The 23,830-nt window shown below is 41.3% G+C and overlaps 1 long non-coding RNA gene across 1 annotated transcript in view; it reads left to right on the top strand.

Annotated features, from left to right (window-relative positions):
• The window catches only part of LOC102283293 (uncharacterized), a 68,502-nt gene extending 56,654 nt beyond the window's left edge, over window positions 1–11,848 (top strand). The window contains exons 8-9 of the long non-coding RNA XR_011463718.1: window positions 7,629–7,708; window positions 11,066–11,848. This is a non-coding gene — a long non-coding RNA (uncharacterized lncRNA). The remainder of the gene's footprint in view (window positions 1–7,628; window positions 7,709–11,065) is intronic.
• The last annotated feature ends 11,982 nt before the right edge of the window (window positions 11,849–23,830 follow it).

Raw genomic sequence — 23,830 nt, 5'->3', positions numbered from 1 at the left:
TTCTTTAAAAGGACATAGGGAGCCGAGGAAGCATCTGGGATGCATCAGATGCTGATGAATTGGTGAAGGCCCAGCGAAAACTGAGCTGTTGAATGTTTGTATTTTTCCTGTAACAAGAGGAGCCATATAACTTAGGAGCTGGGAGTGTAGGCTTTGGCAGCAGGAATCTGCTTCCCTACCTAGCTCAGCCACTTACTAGCTGTGTGACCTTGAGCAAGCTGTTTGACCTCTCTTACCCTTATAGGGTTCTTATTAAGATCAAATGAGTCCAAGTATGTGAAGTTCTCAGCATAGTAAGAGCTCAGTAAGTGCTGATATAATAGCAGCAGCAGCAGCAGCAGCATTTTATTTCCTAAAGTCACTAGGAGTTCTTTCTTGGAATATTAAAATCTAATCCAACTGTAAATCAAGTCCAGCTATCTCAATTTGCTAGCTTTTCTTTTTTTTTTTCTCCCTGCTCTTTGATGTTATATATCTACAAGGGAACTGGTTTTTCCAGACTGGAAATACTTGAATTTTTAAGACTTCAGACCTTTTTTTCAAGTAATGAGAGAAAATTTAGATAGACGCAGAGATGGAATGGCCATTGAGACACAGTCTTTTTAGGGGTTATTTCTGCATCCTAAGACGTAAAATAAAAATGTTTAGTTTTGAATCTTGTTTTAGTTACTTAATAAAAGGACATGCTATGCTTTAATAGTTTGCCCCCATCCCAGTCTGTTTGTACTGCTGTTTGAACATACCACACTTGGGTGACTCAAAAAAACAGGAATTTATTTGTCATAGTTCTAGTGACTGCAAGTCCAAGATCAAGGCATCAGCATGGTCACCTTTTTTGAGTATCCTCTGCCTGGTTCATAGCCAGTGCTTTCTTGCTGTGGGCCCACATTGTGGAAGGGCTCAGGGTCTCTCTGGAGCCTCTTTATAAGGCATAAATCCCATTCATAAAGGCTCTACCCTTATGACACCCGAAGGCCTCCCTGCTGATACGATCGTACTGTTGTTCAGTCGCTAAGTTGTGTCTGGCTCTTTGTTACCCCATCGACTGCAGCATGCCAGGCCTCCCTGTCTCCTGGAGTTTGCCCAAGTTCATGTCCATTGAATCCATGATGCTATCTAACCATCTCATCTTCTGCCGCTCTCTTCTACTTTTGCTTTCAATCTTTCCCAGCATCAGAGTCTTTTCCAGTAAGTCGGCTCTTTGCATCTCATAGCCAAAAGTATTGTAGCTTCAGATTCAGCTTGAGTCCTTCCTGTGAATATTCAGAGTTGATTTCCTTCAAGATTGACTGGTTCCTTCAAGATTGACTGGTTTGATCTCCTTGCTGTCCAAGGGACTCTCATAATTTGAAAGCATCCATTCTTGGCTCTCAGCCTTCTTTATGGTTCAACACTCACATCTGTACATGACTACTGGAAAGACCATAGCTTTGACTATACGGACCTTTGTTGGCAAAGTGATATGTTTTAATATGCTGTCTAGGTTTGTCATAGTTTTCCTTCCGTGAAGCAAGTGTCTTCTAATTTCAGGACTGCAGTCACCATCCACAGTGATTTTGGAGCCCAAGAAGAAAAAATTTGTCACAGCTTCCACTTTTTCCCATTCTATTTGCCATAAAGAGATGGGACTGGATACCATGAACTTCGTTTTTTGAATGTTGAGTTTTAAGCCAGCTTTTTCACTTTCCTCTTTCACCCTCATCAGGTGACTCTTAGTTCCTCTTTACTTTCTGCCATTAGAATGGTATCATCTGCATATCTAAGGTTGTTGCTATTTCTCCCAACAATTTTAATTTCAGTTTGTGATTCATCCAGTCCAGTGTTTTGCATGAAGTACTCTGCATATAAGTTAAATAAACAGGGTGACAATATATAGCCTTGTTGTATTCCTTTCCCAATTTTGATGCAGTCAGTTGTTACAGATAAGGTTCTAACTGTTATTTTTGGTCCACATACAGGTTTCTCAGGAGACAGGTAAGATGGTCTGGTATTCCCATCTCTTTAAGAAATTTCCACCGTTTGTTGTGATCCACAGTCAAAGGCTTTCACATAGTCAATGAAACAGAAGTAGATGTTTTTTTGTGAAATTCCCTTGCTGTCTCTATTATCCAATAAATGCTGGCAATTTGGTCTCTGGTTCTTCTGCCTTTTCTAAACTCAGCTTATACATCTGGAAGTTCTCGATTCAAATACTGGTGAAGCTTACCTTGAAGGATCTTGAGCGTAACCTTCTAGCATGGGAAGTTAGTGCAATTGTCCAGTAGTTTGAACATTCTTTAGCACTGCCCTTCTTTGGAATTGGGATATAAACTAATCCTTTCCAGTCCTTTGGCCACTGCTGGGTTTTCCAAATTTGCTGACATCTTGAGTACAGCACTTTAGCATCATCCTTCAGGATTTGAAATACCTCAGCTGGAATTCCATCCTCCACTAGATTTGTTGGTAATAGTGCTTCTTAAGGCCCACTTGACTTCACACTCCAGGACGTCAGGCTCTAGGTGAGTGACCACACCATTGTGGTTATATGCATCATTAAGACCTTTTTTGTATAGTTCTTCTGTGTGTTCTTGCCACCTCTTCTTAATTTCTTTTGCATCTGTTGTGTCCTTACTGTTTCTGTCCTTTATCATGCCCATCCTTGCATGACATGTTCCTTTGATATCTCCAATTTTCTTGAAGAGAGCCCTAGTCTTAGCCATTCTATGGTTTTCCTTTATTTCTTTGCATTGTTTATTGAAGAAGGCCTTCTTATCTCTTCTTACTTTTCTCTGGATCTCTCCATTCACTTGGTTATATCTTTCCCTTCCTCCTTTGCCTTTTGCTTCTCTTCTTTCCTCAGCTATTTGTAAAGCCTCCTCAGACAACCACTTTACTTTCTTGCATTTCTTTTACTTAGGGATGGTTTGGGTCACCACCTCCTGTACAATGTTATGAACCTCTTTCCATAGTTCTTCAGACACTTTGTCTCCCAGATCTAATCCCTTGGATCTTTTTAGCACCTCCACTGTATGACCATAAGGGATTTGATTTAGGTCATACCTGAGTGGCTTAGTGGTTTTTCCCACTTTCTTTAGTTTAAGCCTGAATTTTGCTGTAAGGAGCTGATGATCTCAGCCACAGTCATCTCCAGGTCTTCTTTTTGCTGACTATATAGAGCTTCTCCATCTTTAGCTGCAAAGAATGCAATCAGTCTGATTTTGGTTAGGGCATAGGCTTGGGTTACTGTGATGTTGAGTGGCTTTCCTTGGAAACAGACCGAGGTCATTCTGCTGTTTTTGAGATTGCACCCGTGTGTTGCATCTCAGACTCTTTTGTTGGTTATGAGGGCTACTCCATTTCTTCTAAGGGATCCTTGCCCACAGTGAAAGAAAAGAAAGAAAGAAAGTGTTAGTTTTGTCGGCTCTTTGTGACCCCATGGACTGTAGCCTGCCAGGCTTCTCTGTCCATGGAATTCTCCAGGCAGGAAAACTGGAGTGGGTTGCCATTTCCTTCTCCAGGGGATCTTCCTGACCTGGGGATCAAACCCAGGTCTCTTGCATTGCAGGCAGTTTCTTTACCATCTGAGCTGCCAGGAGTAGATATAATGGTCATCTAAATTAAATTGGCATAAAAATGTACTCCAGTCCATTTTAGTTCACTGATTCCTAAGACGTCAATGTTTGCTCTTTCCATCTCCTGTTTGACTACTTCCAATTTACCTTGATTCATGGACCTAACATTCCAGGTGCCTGTGCAGTATTTTTCTTTACAGCATCGGATTTTACTTTTACCACTAGACATATCCACAACTGAGCATCTTTTCCACTTTGGCCTAGCTGCTTCATTCTTTCTGGAGCTGTTAGTAATTGCCCTCCACTCTTGAACAGTAGCATATTGGACACCTATCCTCAGGGGGGCTCATCTTCCGATGTAATATCTTTTTGCCTTTTTTTATCGTTCATGGGGTTCTCCTGGCAAGAACACTGGAGTGGTTTGCCATTCCCTCCTCCAGTGGACCACGTTTTAGCAGATCTATGACCCGTCTGTCTTGGGTGGCCCTGCACGGCATGGCTCATAACTTCATTGAGTTATGCAAGCACCTCCACCTCAACAAGGCAGTGATCCATGAAGGGGACTATCACAGTAGGTATTAGGATTTCAAAATAAGAGTTTTGGGGTATACAAGCATTCAGACCATATATAGCAAGTCCGATCTTTTTTTTTTTTAATTAAGGCACAGATTAACTATTGTGCCATGATTTGATATTATTACAATTATTAGTAGTAATACTATTAGAGTAATATTTTTATATAGATTACCCAAAGAACTGACTGCTGGAAATTCTGATTTCTTGGTGAAATTTTCCTTTTGCATTTGAAACTTCTCTTTTGTCCAAGGAAGAAATGGCTGGTTTAGCAATGAGGTTAGAGTCTTTGTGGTATGGCCTTTTTTCTTTGATTATACTATTAAAATTGATATTTTTAAAACTTTGTTTTTATATAAGTAATATATACTCAAGTGCAAACAAAATGAAAAATTACTCTCCTATAATCCCACCCATCTATATCATGAGTTCACAAATGATGGCCTATGCGCCAGATTCAACCCACCACCTGTTTTCTTTATTTTGTTTTGTGTAAAAATTTTCTGAAGTTTAGCCCATAAGGAAGGGTATAAATCTGAGTGTTTAGCTTGATAAATATTAACAAATGAATATATCTCCCAGCTCAAGATGCAGAATGTTGCCATCACTCTAGAAACCTCCTCACACCACCTCCCATTACTATTCACTCCCAAAAGGAACTACTATTCCGAATTCTACCACCATCGGTTGATTTTATTTATTTTAGAAATTCATATAGATGGAGCCATACAATATTTACTGTTTGAGGTGTGGCTTCTTTTGCTCATCATTGTAAGATTCATTATATTTTTGCATGTAGCATTAGTTCATTTTTACTATGTGAATGCACCAGAATTTATTTATTCAGTTCAGTTCAGTTCAGTCGCTCAGTCGTGTCCGACTCTTTACGACCCCGTGAATCGCAGCATGCCAGGCCTCCCCGTCCATCACCATGTCCCAGAGTTCACTCAGACTCACATCCATTGAGTCGGTGATGCCATCCAGCCATCTCATCCTCTGTCGTCCCCTTCTCCTCCTGCCCCCAATCCCTCCCAGCATCAGAGTCTTTTCCAATGAGTCAACTCTTCGCATGAGGTGGCCAAAGTATTGGAGTTTCAGCGTTAGCATCATTCCTTCCAAAGAACACCCAGGGCTGATCTCCTTCAGAATGGACTGGTTGGATCTCCTTGCAGTCCAAGGGACTCTCAAGAGTCTTCTCCAACACCACAGTTCAAAAGCACCAATTCTTCGGCGCTTAGCTTTCTTCACAGTCCAACTCTCACATCCATATATGACTACTGGAAAAACCATAGCCTTGACTAGATGGACCTTTGTTGGCAAAGTAATGTCTCTGCTTTTCAATATGCTGTCTAGGTTGGTCATAACTTTCCTTCCAAGGAGTAAGCGTCTTTTAATTTCATGGCTGCAGTCGCCATCTGCAGTGATTTTGGAGCCCCCCAAAATAAAGTCTGACACTGTTTCCACTGTCTCCCCATCTATTTGCCACGAAGTGATGGGACCAGATGCCATGATCTTTGTTATTTGAATGTTGAATTTTAAGCCAGCTTTTTCACTGTCCTTCCTAGGGGAATATACAGAGGCATGAATGAATACCAGAAAGCAGCAATCACAGGGGTCACCTTAGTGCCTGTGTGCTACAGTAGCAATTATTAATATATTGGTCTCCAAGTTTGCAAGTTGGAATCTACAAGTTTATAAGCTTCTTCCTATATGTCTATCAGGGCTTCCCTGATAGCTCAGTTGGTAAAGAATCCACCTGCAATGCAGGAGACCCCAGTTCTATTCTTGGGTTGGGAAGATCCACTGGAGAAGGGATATGTTACCCACTCTAGTATTCTTGGGCTTCCCTTGTGGCTCAACTGGTAAAGAATCCTTCTGCAATGTGGGAGACATGGGTTTGATCCCTGGTTTGGGAAGATCTCCTGGAGAAGGGAAAGGCTACCCACTCCAGTATTCCGGCCTAGAGAATTCCATGGACTGCATAGTCCATGGGTTGCAAAGAGTCGGACATGACTGAGCAACTTTCACTTTCACTTTATACATATATAATTGAATATCTGTTTTTAAGTAAAACATGGGTTCATGCCTACAGTTTGTTTTGAAACTGGTTTATGTAACAATCTCTTCAAGAATTTCCCATGTCTTTAAGAATTCTTAAAGAGATGGGAATGCCAGACCACCTTACCTGTCTCCTGAGAAATCTGTATGCAGGTCAAGAAGCAATAGTTAGAACTGAGCATGGAACAACAGACTGGTTCCAAATAGGGAAAGGAGTACGTCGAGGCAGTATATTGTCACCCTGCTTATTTAACTTATATGCACAGTACCTCATGAGAAATGCTGGCCTGGATGCAGCACAAGCTGGAATCAAGATTGCTGGGAGAAGTATCAGTAACCTCAAATACACAGATGACACCACCCTTATGACAAAAAGTGAAGAAGAACTAAACAGCCTCTTGATGAAAGTGAAAGAGGAAAGTGAAAAAGTTGGCTTAAAACTCAGCATTCAGAAAAATAAGATTATGGCATCCAGTCCCATCATTTCATGGAAAATAGATGGGGAAACAATGGAAACAGTGACAGACTTTATTTTCTTGGCCTGCAAAATCACTACAGACGGTGACTGCAGCCATGAAATTAAAAGACACTTACTCCTTGGAAGAAAAGCTATGACCAGCCTAGACAGCATATTAAAAAGCAAAGACATTACTTTGCTGACAAAGGTCCATCTAGTGAAAGCTATGGTTTTTCCAGTAGTCATGTATGGATGTGAGAGTTGGACTATAAAGAAGGCTGAGCACTGAAGAACTGATGTTTTTGAACTGTGGTATTGGAGAAGACTCTTGAGAGTCCCTTGGACTGCAAGGAGATCCATCCAGTCCATCCTAAAGGAAACCAGTCCTGAATATTCATCGGAAGGACTGATGCCGAAGCTGAAACTCCAGTACTTTGGCTACCTGATGCAAGGAACTCACTGGAAAAGACCTTGATGCTGGGAAAGATTGAAGTCAGGAGAATAAGGGGACAACAGAAGACAAGATGGTTGGATGGCATCACTGACTCGATGGACATGAGTTTGAGCAAGCTCCTGGAGTTGGTGATAGACAGGGAAGCCTGGCATGCTATAGTCCATGGGATTGCAAATAGTCAGACATGACTGAGCAACCGAACTGAACTGAACTATATAACAATATCATGAACTGTATAATGTGAATGTGTCTTTTCAGGTCGTGAAATGTAGATCCTTATCATTGAATGGCTGCATTGTACCCCTCTATATGAATATACCATGATTATTTAATGAATTCCCTCTTCTCTTAAATATTGCAGTTGCTTGTGATTTATGCCATATTTTACCAGGCTGCTGTAGAGTGTATGTGAGTGCCCATGTGCCCACACTAACACCGGCTGTGATTCTGTTACAGTCAGTGACTTTTGACTAAAATGTACACATGAAACTGAACACTCCCTTTTTCTCCATCCTTCTGCATGTCTCTTCTTTAGATAAGAAGGCTGACTGAACAATCACAATGACTGACTCGGACTTACTGGCTCTGATGACTGGTAAAATGAATCCTCAGATGGTAAGTATGACGATACTTATGTCCTTGTATTAGGTGGATTTTAGCCTGTTTCACTTCATCACCTATTTCAGCCTCATCCCATAAAGTGTAAAGTGGTCAAACCCACAAAACTCAGTGTTCCCCAAATATTCACTTAATGGATGACAAATAGTTGTGGAGCTAGCCATGTGTCAGCCATTGCCCTGTGTGCTGAAAATGTCCAGATGAATAAGAAACAGTTCACATGCTCTGGGCATCCACAGTTTGGTATGAGACAGTTGTGCAGAAGGATAAGTGCAACGAAATATCTGTGGTGCCCTGTCTGGCTTGTGGTTGGGGAGGGTGGAAGAAGGAGAAGCCGTATCTTCCTGGGCTCTCAGAGAAGGCTTCACAGAGGAAATAATGCTTGACTTTGTCCTGGGGGTGATCAGGAGTCATCAGTGCACAGGTGGAGAGTAGGAGCCATCCAAATAGGAGAAAGGACTAGTCGTCACAGAGGCAAGACGTTTTACCTTTTGCGTCTTTGCCTGTGCTCCTTTTTTGTCTGAGCTGTGATTTCCTTGACAAACTTCTTATCTTTTAAAATGATCTTAGGGACTTCCCTGGTGGTCCAGTGGCTAAGACTGTGCTCCCAGTTAATTAATGGGGCTTATGTTTGATCCTTGGTCAGGGAACTAGATCTCACATGCTACAACTAAGAGTTTGCATTCTGCAATTAAAGATCCCTTATGCTGCAGGTAAGACTCAGCACAGCCAAATAAAATAAATGAATATTAATCTAACAAAACAAAATGAACTTAGTTGCTATGTTTAAAGACCTCCTACCACACGGTTGGGGAGCTATAGTCAGCACCTCTTCTGGGCCACTTACTGGACTGCCAGCCTAGCACTTGTCTCATCACACCAGTCGTGATATGCCTGTCTCATCTCCCAGTAGAATGTGCATGTCTCAAGGGAACAAACCACATCTTGTTCATCTTTGTGTCTCCAGAACTTAGCATGATGCCTGGCAGTTTTAAATGTTCACAATCACTGGATTAATTTGTATTTCTCTAAAATGTATTCATGGCTTGTATAGATTTTTCAGGCCCCCAGATTGTCAAGGGTCTTCTTGTATTCTTTACTGGCACAATGTTGAGCAGACTTGATATACGTTATCCATAGATAACACAAAGGAAGCTAAGATGCTGCTTTCCATTGTAACCTTATTTTTTTTTGTTGTTGCCTCAACCTTATTTGGGCTTCCCTGATAGCTCAGATGGTAAAGAATCTGCCTATTATTTGGGAGACCTGGATTCAATCCCTGGGTCAGAAAGATTCCCGGAGAAGGGAACGGCTACCCACTCCAGTATTCTTTCCTGGAGAATCCCATGGACAGAGGAGCCTGGCAGGCTATAGTCCATGAGATCGCAAAGAGTCAGACAGGACTGAAGCGACTAACACTTTCAGCCTTATTTGTTTTAGATCTTGTTCCTGTGGTGAAGTCACTCAGTGGTGTCTGACTCTTTGCGACCCCATGGACACCAGGCTCCTCTGTCCATGGGATTTTCTAGGCAAGAGTACTGGAGTGGGTTGCCATTTCCTTCTCCAGGGAATCTTCCCGACCCAGGGATAGAACCCAGGTCTCCTGCATTGTAGACAGACGCTTCACCGTCTGAGCCACCAGGGTACCCTCATAATTTGAAAGATTGGATAAAACAACTAAATCTGACTCCTACTTGTATTCCTTTTAAAAATGCTTATTGTAAGCAACTAAGCACATTTCAACTGATGCATTGACAAGTAAGAGACTTGTATCTATGATGTTTCAGTTGAATATGTACCATTGACACTGACATTTGCACCCACTGAGCTGTTTTCAAAATCTGGACAGAACAGAGGCCATCAGTCTCGGAGCTGGCACATTCCCCTTCCCACCCACCACCACTCATGCCACTGTGCACTCCATACATTTCCTTGGTAGCGTGGTCAAGCTTCACTCTCAGCTGCCCTCGTTCTCTCAGTTTATCTGTTTACCACCCATTTGGAGAGTAAAATGTCAGCTTACTTTTCCTGAACACCTGTTAGCACCCAGAGGAATTAAAGATAAAAATGGGAGACCTTTGTGTTAATGTGGTAATGGTCTTCCCTTATGCTCAGAAGAGGATTTGACTGGAAACCGTTAAATACAGTGGAAATTATAATTTATATGTTTGGCTACAGTTGAAGCAAAGCAATATGCTCTCTAGCAGAAAGCACATATGAAGAGTACCTTAGGGCCCAGATTTAAATGATTCTTTTGTTTGGAGTCTCTAAAAGGTGAAGACTCATTTTTTCTCTGTAATCATTATTAAATAAAATGTAATTTCTTCTTTTAATTAAGAAAAGGGAAATATGGTGAGTTTCTCTGGTAGGAACTACTGGTCCATATTTTTAAAAGACATATGTTAAATATATTGTGTTCTGAGACACTTGACCTTTAAGTCATCAGACAGAAGGCTGTGTGCCATATAGAAAGGAAATATTTAGTTTGTCCAGACAGAGGAGGGGGAAAAAAGGAATTAGTCACCCTCACCAGAAGGTGTAGAGAAAGCAGAGCTCTGCACTTTCCTACTAGTGAGGCAGAAGAACTCCTCACTTCTTAATGTACTTGTTAGGAAGTGAAGACTACCAGCAACTTTTCCTCTATTTTAAGAATTGAGTAAGAAGACTGAGATCATAGCAGAGAAATCATGCTATGTTCCCAATTTTGCTATTTCTTTAAAGTTTTCCTAGGATTTTGTTACATGATAAATTTAGCAAACATCATGTGATCTAATCCCAGGCTGTTGTTAAGTGGAACAAATTGTGGCTCTGCATTGGGGACTGGTTTGAGTCTCCTTATTGAGCCAAAGATTCACACAGGCACCTCAGCAGGCTGCCTGGCCTCCCCCTGTAGGGAATACATCTCCATCATGTAGACCAAAAAAGGGAGAAAAATGGTGACATTTCATTGCATAGATGCATCTGTAATGGAATCCCAAGTTTCTGAGTGTGTTACACATGTGCTTTTCCTCCCTGCTGGCAGACCCACTGAATGTGTAATGTTTTTAAACAAAATCAGTCTAGTATGAACCCACTCTGCCTAATATTTGAGGAAGACAGGTAATGGCAGACTCAATTTCCAAGAGAACAGATTTGGGAAAGCTGTGTCTTTTGACTGCTCTGTGTAAAGCGTGACTTTTACACATTTACCCTTGTGAGGAATCTGGTGCTAACTCTATTCCCGAAAGCCAAGTTTCATATTTTGAAGAAAGTTTAAGAGACTTGGATAAATAAATCATCTTGGGGCTGGACAGTCTAGAAATATTAGCAATCTCAAAACAAAAAATAATAAATTTTCTTTCTTCTTCCTCACAGGCCTTCTTTCAAGGCAGATTGAAAATCACTGGCAACATGAATCTGGCTCTGAAGTGACAAAATCTCCAGCTTCAGCAGCAGGCAAAGCTAAGCTGTAAAGAACTCCCTTTGCCTACCTTTGAAAATCAAGTTGAGATATATAGATATACATATATTTCATTGTCAGAACTTAGATTGAAACTACACATTGGGAAATAGCATGAAGTTTGTTTTTCAATGGGTGTGACCAATCTTGTTTTTCCTAAGCCCTGGGTGAACAGAGCCTGATGGTTTACTACTGCTTTGCTGAATTGCATTCAACTGTGCATTGCAAAGTTAATATGGTAATTATGGTTTGGGGTGAAATTGAATTTTAGAATAAAATTAGGAATAGAAAAATCCAAAAACTATGTAAACAAAAGCTCTCATTTTGGTTATAAAGCACATTTGAGGATTATTGTGCTGAAGATTCAATTTAAGTTTTCTTTGGGAGAACTAGGGAGGAAACAGAACGCCAGTAGCTGGCCAGTGTTCAGTGTCGTGCACTTAATGACCTCAGCCGATTTCCCAGGGACAGTTCTTTAAATTCTGTATTAGGATTAAAAAAAAAAAACTTTAAAATTTTGCATTTCATGCCATCAAAGCAGTATTTTCTTCCCACATTAAAGAAATATGATCAAAGTTTGGGAGTAAATATCTATTTTTAAATGAGTTTCTTTCTTGAAAAAAATTCAGTGTATTAGAACCATAAAATGCTGTTGTGAAAAATAATTGAACAAATAAAGTTTGCTTTAAGATGCACAATTTTCAAATTATACTCTTGTATTACTTTAATTAAATTTGTAAAACTCTCTTTTCTTTGTTATAATTTTCCTTTTCCATATGTTTAGTTTACTAGCCACATTTATCTTCCTAGATTTTCTCATGCTAATGCTGTTTCTAATAATTCAGTAAGATATGGAGTAAAATAATGCTTTCAGAAGAATGTTTAATAGAAAACTGTTCTTCCTCACCTCCTTTTTTTTTTCTTGTGTATCTTCTTTTGATTCAGAGTTCTCTAAATGATAGAGAGTAAGAGAAACATTGGAGATTTACAATCTGTCTTATCTAGACCTCTATTTACTGCTACTTTCCCATAATCAGTCACTAGTTCTTGGTTAGGGACGTGCTGTGTTGTGGAGGAAAGGGCACTTGACTAGGAGTCAGGAGTCTTGTTTCTCTTAGGCAAATAAGTAATGTCTGACAGTTTCTAACCTGTTAAAATAGGGCATTTAAGATGGTCCCTAAGGCTCCTTCTGCTCTGATAAGCCTGTGAGTCTACTCAGAGCCCAGCAGAACTGTTTGGGAGTTATTCGGGGCACACCTTTCTGCTGGAACACAATTACTTTACCAAAGATGAGTCAGAGGCAAAGTGCTGGGTGGTTTCAGTTGTTTGTTTAGATGTTCGGCATCTCTACTAATCAAATCAGGACTGTGGATCCCATAGCCCTTGGCCACTTAACTTTGCATGTTCTGCAACAAGCAGCACAGTGTCTGGGAATGGGGCAATATGCTAAATTAAGCCAGTATAAGTTGATTTCAGGTTTCCCAGGTGGCTCGGCAGTAAAGAATTCACCTGCCAGTGCCAGAGCTGCAGGAGATGCGGGTTCGATCCCTGGGCCAGGAAGATCCGCTGGAAGAGGAAATGGCAACCTACTCCAGTATTCTTGCCTGAAGAATCCCATGGACAGAGGAGCCTGGCAGGCTACAGTCCATGAGGTCGCAAAGACTCGTACATGACTAAACAATTGAACAGGAGCACAAGTTGATCTCAAGTCCCGAAAATGAATTCAGAACACAGACTTACTTCCTAATCGTGTTGGCTTTTTATTCTGTGAAGAAAAAAATAGTTCAAGAAAAAAGTTCCAACAAAATGTCTGATTTACTTGTAGTTTGGATTTGCTGCATTATTCTGCTTCCTGTTGTTCAGGATAACAGGAGATATTTGTTATAGGCTTTAGGATGAACCTGAAAAAAAAAAGAAAGAAAAGAAAGCCAAAAACTGGTTCTTGGAGTAGAGATGTATCCATATATAAGTGCAATTTATATTATTCAAAAAACTAAGATCATGGCATCCAGTCCCATCACTTCACAGCAAATAGATGGGGAAACAATGGAAATAGTGACAGACTTTATTTTCTTGGGCTCCAAAATCACTGCAGATGGTGACTGCAGCCATGAAATTAAAAGACCCTTGCTCCTTGGAAGAAAAGCTATGACAAACCTAGACAGCATATTAAAAAGCAGAGACATTACTTTGCCAACAAAGGTCCGTCTAGTCAAAGCTATGGTTTTTCCAGTATTCATGTATGGATGTGAGAATTGGACCATAAAGAAAGCTGTGTGCCAAAGAATTGATGTTTTTGAATTTTGGTGTTGGAGAAGACTCTTGAGAGTCCTTTGGATTGTAAGGAGATTCAACCATCTCCTTCAGCCCATCCTAAAGGAAACCAGTCCTGAATATTCACAGGAAGGACTGATGCTGAAGCTGAAGCTCCAATAATTTGGCCACCTGATGCAAAGAACTGATTCATTGGAAAAGACCCTGATGCTGGGAAAGATAGAGGGCAGGAGGAGAAGGGGACGACAGAGGATGAGATGGTTGGATGGCATCACCAACTTGATGGACATGAGTTTAAGCAAGCTCTGGGAGTTGGTGATGGACAGGGAGGCCTGGTGTGCTGCAGTCCATGGGGTCACAAAGAACCGGACACGACTGAGCGACTGAAAGCCTGCATGCCCTAGAGCCCATGCTCTGCAACAAGAGAAGTCACAGCAATGAGAAGCCTGTGTACTGCAACTAGAAAGTAGCCCCTGCTGGCCACCACTAGAGAAAAAGCCCAGGCAGCAGCAAAGACCCAGCACAGCCAAAAACTGAACTGAACTGATATTATAATAGAAAAGTACTCGATAAAAATGTAATAACAGTTTAATTTCTAGAGAAGCATCATTGCTTGGAGGAAAAAGATTAACTGGTCTGAGTTAAAACTAATGCCATTACTGGTTTTGTTACTTGAGCAAGTTGAGCTTCAGTTACCTGACTTAGAAAGTGGAGATACTAATATTGACCTCCTAGGATTATTGAGAATCTAGAGAAATAACATGTAAAGTACCTAAATGAATGTTAGCTATACATCCTAGCCATTCTTAATTTCCTTACTGTAAGTGCAAGTTCCCTTTTTCTCCCCACCTTTTGCCTCTGTGATGTGCAATATGATGTCTATAGTTTTTTTAAATAATTTTATTTATTTATTTTTGGCTGTGCTGGGTCTTCGCTGCTGCCTGGGTTTTTTCTCTAGTAGTGGTGAGTGGGGCTACTTTCTAGCGGCAGTAATGGGTTTCTCACTGCCGTGGCTTCTCTTATTGCAGAGCATGGGCTCTAGGGCACGCGGGTTTCAGTAGTTATGGTGTGTGGGCTCAGTAGCTGTCGTTCACAAGTTCTAGGGCACAGACTCAGTAGCTGTGGTGCATGGGCTTAGTTGCTCTGAGGCATGTGGGATCTTCCTGAACCAGGGATCCAACCATGTCTCCTGCATAGGCAGGTGGATTCTTTAGCACTGAGTCACCAGGGAAGTCACTGTTTTTTTGAATCTTTTCTCATTTGTTCATTCACTGAACAAATTATCTTGAGTGCTTACTGTCTATAGGGTACCACATTAAGGGTAATGCTAGGCACTGGAGATAGCAGTAAGCTCCTCCCCTAATAGTGCTTACAGCCTAGTGGGAGAGACAGTCAGTCAAAGAATCATTATTATAGACTGATCTATTTTTCAGGAAATGATCAAGGTGCTGTGATGGAGAGTCACAGTGAGGGGCCGTCTTTGAGACAGTGGTTGAGGGACACATCTCTGAAGAGGTAATATTTAAGCTGAGATCTACAGGGTGAGGAATGAACCATGCAAAGAACCATTCAGGAAAGGATGAAAGATGAAAGATGCTTGGCTTGTTCTAGACATTGCAAGAGGGCCAATGTGAGTGGAATATCGTGATCTGGAAGGACAGCTCCAAGATGATGTTAGATATCTAACATCACAGGAGCCAGCTATATTGGCATTTGTTCGTTAAGTAAGCCATTTGTGTTTCATTCTTTGTGCATTTGGAAGCTTTTGAAGGTGTAGTATTACATATATTTATTTCTCACTCATGCTATATATCAGCTTTGCCATCATATCTTGTCTAGAACCCAGTCCAATGGAGCCGCAGCTTCCGTCTGGAGCACTGGGATTGTCAGGACCAAGGAAGTAAAAAGCTGAAGTATGTGTTGATTCTTAAAATTACCTTTAAGTGATGCTTATCACTTTTGCTCCCATTTCATTGTCCAAATAATGTCACATGCTCCTAACTTCACAATCTTACCATGTACCAGAAAAAGGGAATGGAGTTAAACTATTTCTGAAGGAACTGATGACCATAACCCAAGGGCTCTCAGCAGGGGAATGAAATGATTTAAACTGTCACTGTACCTGCTGTGAGGAGAATGTACTGAGCTCCCAGGTTGGAGAATGGAAGGTGGAAGAAGATAGTGTCCTGGAGTGTCAGTAATGGAGGCGTTGGTAGATGGGCAAAAGTATGCAGAGGTAGAGCTGATGGAACCTGGTGACCAGATAGGGGAAGAATGATTTCCATTGACTGGCCAGGTGAATGGTGGGTCATGACTGGAATGACGAAGGGACAGCAGATTTTAGGGAGAGTGGTTGAAATAGTAAGCTCCAGCTTTGAACTTGTTGTTAACTTTGAGGTACCTGAAAATATTTCCTGGTAGAGACACCGAGGAGGCAGCTGGATTTATGAGACTGGAGCTCAGAGGCGAGGTCAGCTTGTAGAGGCACATTTGGAGGGCTTGAACACTGGGTGGTGTGTAAAGCCACAGGAATGGATGGTATTGCTTGGGAAGGGGAGAAGTAGGGTTAGATGAAGCCTTGAGGAACTTCAGCTTTTAGAGATCAGGTTGAGGAGGAGGATCTGTCAAGGGGGACGAGAACGAGGGACTAAAGAGGTGGAAGAAAATTTCGCAGGAAAAGAGTATAGCCTAAAAGTGGCAATTGTCAACTGTGTCCTATGCAGGTCGATCAGGATGCTATCTAAGAAGTGTCTACTGGATTAAACTTGGCAACATGGAAGTCACTGGTGATTACTGCAAAATCAGTTTCAGTGCTAGATTAGAACTGGTTTCGTAAAGAGCTATGAATAATAAAAACAAAAAAGTTCCATTGGGTAGTGATATGTTCAGTTTCCAAGTCATTAATAAAGAGCAAGGACATTAGCTAATACTCTTAGTTCTAGATTAGGTCATCTTGCACATGCTGCTTTCTGTGCCCACCCTCACCATTCTCTCCCTCTTGTCCCCCACCTGATCCACTTGGCAAATTCCTTTTCATTCTTTTTGTGTCTTAGCTTTCATGGAGTTGTCTCTCTCTGCCACACACACACAAACCCACAAAGCAAGCAAGCAAACAGAAAAACCCCCAGGGCTGTAATCATTCCTTTGCAGTAATTTGTTTCCCACTGAACAGAGTTCCTTAAGGGCAGAGACTGCATTTCATATATCCATTTGACACTCCCAGCACAAAGTCTTGGCTTTCTGTCATAAAGCGAATGAATGAGATAAGCTGAATAACAATTTTATATTCACAGGGGACATTTTTGAAAATAGGAACCTCATCATAGAAGTGCATTCTCTATGACAATGACCTTCCGCTGCCCCGATGATGACAGAGAACATTAAAAATTCTTCAGCCGGACTTATCTGGTTCTTTCTTTGAAAATACTTGTAGCTTCTCAGGATAGCCTTTCAATTTAATATTGAAGCAGCCTGAAGTAATCAGAAAAATCAGTTTATTTGTAGTTTTAGTACATGTTTATAAAACAAAGTGGCTCAGTGGGTTCTGTGTACATTAAAATCTTTAGTCTTGTTGCCATACCTGTTCAGATGAATTCAAGATCTCAGATTTCTGTAATCCTTGCAGCATATGTAGAAGAAGAATAATGGAGAGCATGATTAGGAAGTTGAGTGTGGAGGTGAGGGTGGAGGAGCCACAGAGATGTGATCAAAAGAATCTCAGATCAGATTCTGTCTGCCTCCTGGAAGCTAAGTTGGTGGTGGTAGTGGTTTAGTTGCTAAATCATGTCTGACTCTTGTGACCCCAGGGACTGTAGCCCACCAGGCTCCTCTGTCTATGGGATTTTCCAAGCAAGAATACTGGAGTGGGTTGCCATTTCCTTCTCTAGGAAGCTAAGTTAGCACAAGGCTTTAAGCCTTGCCAGACTCAAGTTTCCTCTTCTGCACAAGGTGGGCAATGTTCATATTTTTTAAAAATAGTCTCATTAGACTGTGAATACCTTGAAGGTAGAAACTCTGTTATTCATCTCTGTCTCTAGTATTAATACTATGTCTACCAAAGTAAGCATCAGTAAAGGTTGCTCAAACAAATGAAGAGTAGACAACAATCCATTAAAGTTCTTTTAAAATTGTAACATACCTTGTAAAAGGTTCAGTCACATATAAGCATAAAATCCTTCTATTTTCTTCATGTGTTACTGTAGAAAAAAGAAATATGAAATTAAATCCTGTAATTAACTTTAGCAATTAAACTTCAGAAATTATTTCAATTATTTCAAAAAATAATACATCTAGAGCAGCCTGGTATGGTGGCAAAACTAGAGGCCTATCAGATGAGTGTTTTGGTCCTAACTCTGGCATTTAGGTCTTCCATGGTGGCTCAGCAGTAAAGAATCTGCCTGCAATACAGGAGACAGGAGACATGGCTTTGATCCCTGGGTCAGGAAGATCCCCTGGAGGAAGGCATGGCAACCCACTCCAGTATTCTTGCTGAGAGAATCCCATGGATGGCGGAACCTAGCGGGCTCTATACCATCACAGAGTCCGGCGTGTCTGTGGCTGAGCACGCACGAACTGGCACTTAAACTCTGGGACCTTCCCTGAGGTGATAATGATTCTGAGCTTGCGTCTCACTCTGTAAAACAGGAATATTAATGCCTGCCTTCCTGATTGTGAGGATTAGCAATTGTAGTTGTAAAATGTCAGGTAACTCCGTGGATGGTGCCTAATGTTATTTGAGAAATTTTTTTAACATGAAGGAATTTATTCATTGGAACCTTTTATGATAATCCTCTGAGTTCAGATAATCAGCTGACTTCAAGATTGGGGAAAGTTTTCATTTCTCATCTTTACATTCTCAAACTTCACGAAAATTTAACAGTCTTTGTAACTCAGTGAATGAATATAGGATTATTTAGACTTTCAGAAGGTTTTCATTTCAGCCAAAGATTATGGTTCTAGCTGTCCATGGCATAGTTGCTTTTTGAACACAAAGAAATTGCTTGATCTTATTGACTAGGGAAAGGAAGGTAATCAGCCAGATTGTACCTCTGTGTAACTTACTCTGTGGGATTGAGTTTGTTTAGAGACCACACTGATATGAATTAGGAATTTGGGGTATACTACTACATAGCTAATAAGGGTCTTCAAAGATTTATGTGCTATCAGGAACCACAGCCATGTCTGGCCAAATTTTAGAGTTTTTCTCAATAGAGAGTTACAAAATCTATTGGAAAGGTCCAGTATTAATATCTATCTGGAGACTGCTGCAAACAAATGGCTCTTTAGTTCTTGGTAAGAACAGAGAATATTGGGCCAGATTTCTGGCCCTTAAGAAATGTGGCGTCTGATTCCATTTGGCAGGAAGTTTAATCTGGTATGGAACTTTAGCCAGACTTCTTGGAGAAATGTTTTTTTAAATGCAACACATCCAAAACTTATTGCAAGAAGTGGTATCCATTTAGTCTATCTATTCTATTAATAGTCATTTAAATACTTTGTAAATATTCACAGTGCTGTTTTCAGCAGCATGTAATAAATGCTTGACCTTTTGGTTCCTGGATTTGTGGCCATAAACTTTTATGTAAAATAGGGGGAGATTCATTGTAGTCTGCTGTTCATTTAAATTGCAAGCAGAGAAGCAGTAAGTGCTACAGTTTCCTAACCAACTACCAAACAGTAAGTTTTCTTTTTCCTTGCAAGTTACTGTATAATTCGCCTTTAAGAATATGGCAGTATCTGTAGTATATAGAACACTTGGTTCAAGATTAAACACCTCATTTAGAACAGGAATATATGGAAAAGAATTTCAGACAGGAAGGCAGAGCCGTATAAGAGAAAGCTTGACTTAGGCAGACTGAAAGGAGCCTTCCACTTGGCAAAATGATACCCTAAGGCAGGGCGTGATAACAGTTCACACATATTTGAAAGATGGAAAGACCAAAGGGGAGGAGATTATTTTGCTTGCTCATTAGAAATAATGGGAAGAAATATAGAAGGGAAATTTCAGACAGAATCAGTTGGATTTCCTGACAGTAAAAACTGGTCACGAAAGGAGTGAGAGCTCCAACCACAGAGAAGTTCCTAAACAAATCTGGCAAATCAGAGCATTTCATTAGAAGATGTACCTTAACAGTGGCAGAAAAAGCATCTGAATGGGAGATAATATTTTGTTGACAGTCACTCTTTTGAGGATTTCTCCTCTTCCCATTTATCAAAATATTTCTTCTATGTATCAGAAAGAAGACTTTGACATGTTTTTATATTTACTTGCGTATACCCTGACTTAGAGTACATAAAGGCTGTATATTGTCACCCTGCTTATTTAACTTGTATGCAGAGTACAGCATGAGAAACGCTGGGGTGGACGAAGCACAGCTGGAATCAAGATTGCCAGGAGAAATATCAATAACCTCAGATATGCAGATGATACCACCCTTATGGTAGAAAGTGAAGAGGAACTAAAAAGCCTCTTGATGAAAGTGAAAGAGGAGAGTGAAAAAGTTGGCTTAAAGCTCAACATTCAGAAAACTAAGATCATGACATCTGGTCCCATCAGTTCATGGCAAATAGATGGGGAAACAGTGGAAACAGTGTCAGACTTTATTTTCTTGGGCTCCAAAATCACTGCAGATGGTGATTACAGCCATGAAATTAAAAGACGCTTACTCCATGGAAGGAAAGTTATGACTAACCTAGATAGCATATTCAGAAGCAGAGACATTACTTTGCCAACAAAGGTCCGTTTAGTCAAGGCTATGGTTTTCCCAGTGGTCATGTATGAATGTGAGAGTTGGACTGTGAAGAAAGCTGAGTGCTGAAGAATTGATGCTTTTGAACTGTGGTGTTGGAGAAGACTCTTGAGAGAGAGTCTTCTCAAGAGAGAAGAGAGGCTTCTCAAGACTCTTGAGAAGACTCTTAAGAGTCTCTTGAAGTCCCTTGGACTGCAAGGAGATCCAACCAGTCCATTCTAAAGGAGATCAGTCCTGGGTGTTCTTTGGAAGGACTGATGCTAAAGCTGAAATTCCAATACTTTGGCCACCTGATGCAGAGTTGACTCATTGGAAAAGACTCTGATGCTGGGAGGGATTGGGGGCAGGAGGAGAAGGGGATGACAGAGGATGAGATGGCTGGATGGCATCACTGACTTGATGGACATGAGTTTGGGTAGACTCCGGGAGTTGGTAATGGACAGAGAGGCCTGGTGTGCTGCAATTCATGGGGTTGCAAAGAGTTGGACATGACTGAGTGACTGAACTGAACTGAACTGAACCCTGACTTATTAGATATCTTCAGAAGAAACAGAAATAAATGAGTATTGAGAGGCTTTTAAGTTTCCACAGTGTAAAAGTAGCCTCACTTTTTGTTTGTTCTTTTTTTTTTGTTTTTAGTTTGCATTTTATTTAGCTTAAGTTAGTAGAATCTGAAAGCCACCAAGTGGTAGCTGCAATATAAGAGACAACTCTCACTGGAGTTGGGACCTGAAGGCCTAAGTTTGAATTCTGGCTCAAGTACATACTCATTAGTTGGTCACCTGAGCAAGTTAGTTATCCCCGCTGAGCATCAATTTCCTAAAAATTGGGAAATTTTAGGAATAAAGGGGGACAATAATCCCATCATGCTTGGGAAGATTAAGTGAAATGATGTGTGGGAGAATGCTGTTGTAGTGTGAAACAGTTTTAATTTTCTGTTTGTGTTTTTTATTGCTTCTGTGACACATTACCACTAATTTAGTGGCTTAACTTGACACATATTTATTATCCCACAATTCTGTAGCTCAGAAGTCTGGGTGGGTTCAGCCGGTTTCTCTGCTGCAGGTCTTATCAGGCAGAAGCCAAGGTGTTGGCTCCCCTGAGTTCTCATCTGGAGGTTCTGGGAGAGGATCTGCTTCCATGCTCATTCAGGATGTTGGCAGAATTTGGCTGCACGTTGCTGTGGAACTGAAGTACCCGTATCTGTGCTGGCAGCCTGGGATTGTTCTCAGCTTCTAGAGGCTGCCTACATTCCCTTCATCTCTAAAGCTAGTCAAGTCCTTGCATTTCAGGTCTCTCTGATCTCCCCTTCTGCCTCACCTCCTACCTCCAGCGAGGAAAAGTTCTCTGCTTTTAAGAGCTCATGTGATTAGGTTAGAATCATCTGGCTAATCCAGGATAATCTCCTTATTTTAAGGTCTATAACTTTAAAACACATCTGCAAAGTCCTTTTTGTCATATAATTTAACTAGGGATTAGTGTATGGACATCCTTGGTGGTTCATTCTGCCTACTACAATGATGCTATTTTAGGGCTAGAAAGGGGCCTTACAGAACATGAGATGAGGTTCTTGCCCTGGAGGGTTTACAGTCCAGGGGGAAAGAGATGAGAAACATAATATTCAGCAAGATAAGTCCAATAATAAAGAGTTTGCATGGAAAGTTATAGAGCCCAGAAGACTTTTCTGTACCTGACTTGGCTTGTGGTTTTTCTATCATTCCCTGCTTGTCCTTTGATGTTTTTTTATCAAGATCCTTCAGATGGAATCCATATGTACAGAAACCACCATGCAATTTGATTTCTAAATGTCCAGAAAATTAAGCTGCTGCCATAGATCAGTATTTACTCTGCTACTTAATAAGGAAAGATCTTGAGGTTTTGAGTAAGAGGAGTTATTTTCTTCTCTGATGATGAAGTAATATAATACCACTTTATCTCCCCTTACTTTGGTCCTGATTGCCTCTTTGTCCTCATCAGCTCCATCTTGAGAGCCTTCTAGTCCTTCATTGCCAGCTCTCTCTGCCCCTGTGTACATCTTACTCCTCCCCTCTTTGGAGTTTTCTTGTTTTGTATTGTTTTGAATCAGAAGACGCTTACCCAGGCCATGTGGAGGTTTCTGATTAATTCTTGCTACTTGTCCTTCCTGCTTTAACAATATTTCTTGGATGTTTAGTCAGATCTCAGTGATAGTTTTGTAATAATATCAGCTGCCATTTATGGAATGCTGACCATGTGCCAAAGCCTGTGCAGAATCCTGTACTTCCATCTTCTCACTTACTTTAGACATTCTGTGAGGTATAGGTAATATCTTTATTTGAACCCAGCTGGGATTTGAACCCAGATCTAAATCCAAAGCCTGTACTTGACACCAGGCACTGTAGGAATAGCAGGAGCTGAAAAGGAGGGGCAGCATGAAGGCACCAAAGCAGCACAAGCAGATTCAGAAAACTCAAGTCTCAACTTCCACTCTGTCTTTCCGGCCCTTGTGCAGGTTAGAGGATCTGCTTCTAGAACACTAGGATTGTCTCCATTTTCCACTGGAAACACTCAGAGTGGTTCAGACAGATGATCTGAGCTTGTGCCTATGCACTGGGCCACCACAGAGCCTGCGTGAGCCTTACCTTGGCATCCCACTGAACAGCCTACTTCTCTGAGGGGAGGGGATGGGGTAGGTGGGGCATGTGGTGTGCCCTGTGGCTGGAGAATACCTTCCCTACCAGGCTGCAATGATTAAAGTCTTCATGAATTTAACACACTAGGCGCTCAGCATATGTGCTGATTCTCAAGTCCTTCAAGAAGGCAGTCTTTAGTTGATGTGTATTCAAACAGCAGAATCTTGCTGTTCTAGCTCCACTTGAATCTAGGCTTAATGTTGAGAAGACATGAGATGCAGCTCTGTGTTGGCTCCTGTCCAATCCTGTGAATCATACCAACTCTCATAAGTTTAAGCTCTGAGAGAACTGGAATTTGAGGCCAAAGAAGGCAAAAATATTTCCCTTTCCCATTCTTCGGTTCTTGGTGTAATGGAAACAGACAGTCCTGGGTTCAAATCCAGGCTCTACAATTGCCTGCTTAAGTTACCTGCTGATCTCCATCATGGAAAGAACTCCAGTTGTGGGGGAAAGTACACCTGGCCATTTTACGCAATCATTTATCCTTTCTAAGGATGTCTCTGTATCTGTAAACAGAGGCAGGTTCTTGTCTTAGCAGGGTTGTAAAGGTTAGAGAGTAATGCATGTGGTACAATCAGGATCCAGTAGCAGCTGCAGTGAAAGGTCTGGAGCCTTTACATGAGCTGTTCATTCATTCAGGGCTCTGGCAATTGAAGTTGAACAAGTTGTCCCAAGTTTGAGTTACTTATCCTTTCCCCTCTGCAGCAGAAGGGCAGCCAGGTAAGGTAGCTGTGGGTGCTCTGCCACAGGCCAGGGCAGGTATGAGGGAGAGCCTAGTTAGGCAGTGGAAGTGCCAAGTACCACCTAACCTAGCCCCATCGTGTTCTACCGCCAAAGACCCTGGCGCCAAACCGTGTTGCTTCAGCTGCTAGTAGTTAATACTCCTTGACTTGGAAACGTCTTCAGCTCCTGGGAGCAGTATGGTGCCACGAGGGCTCACGGCTCACCCACTTAGTCTCTCTGCGACTGGGATTCCCATGCACCC

This window comes from Bos mutus, chromosome 3, assembly GCF_027580195.1.
Source record: "Bos mutus isolate GX-2022 chromosome 3, NWIPB_WYAK_1.1, whole genome shotgun sequence".
Taxonomy (NCBI): domain Eukaryota; kingdom Metazoa; phylum Chordata; class Mammalia; order Artiodactyla; family Bovidae; genus Bos; species Bos mutus.
The sequence above is the reverse complement of the archived record's forward strand: the minus strand, read 5'-3'. Positions and strand labels throughout refer to the sequence as shown.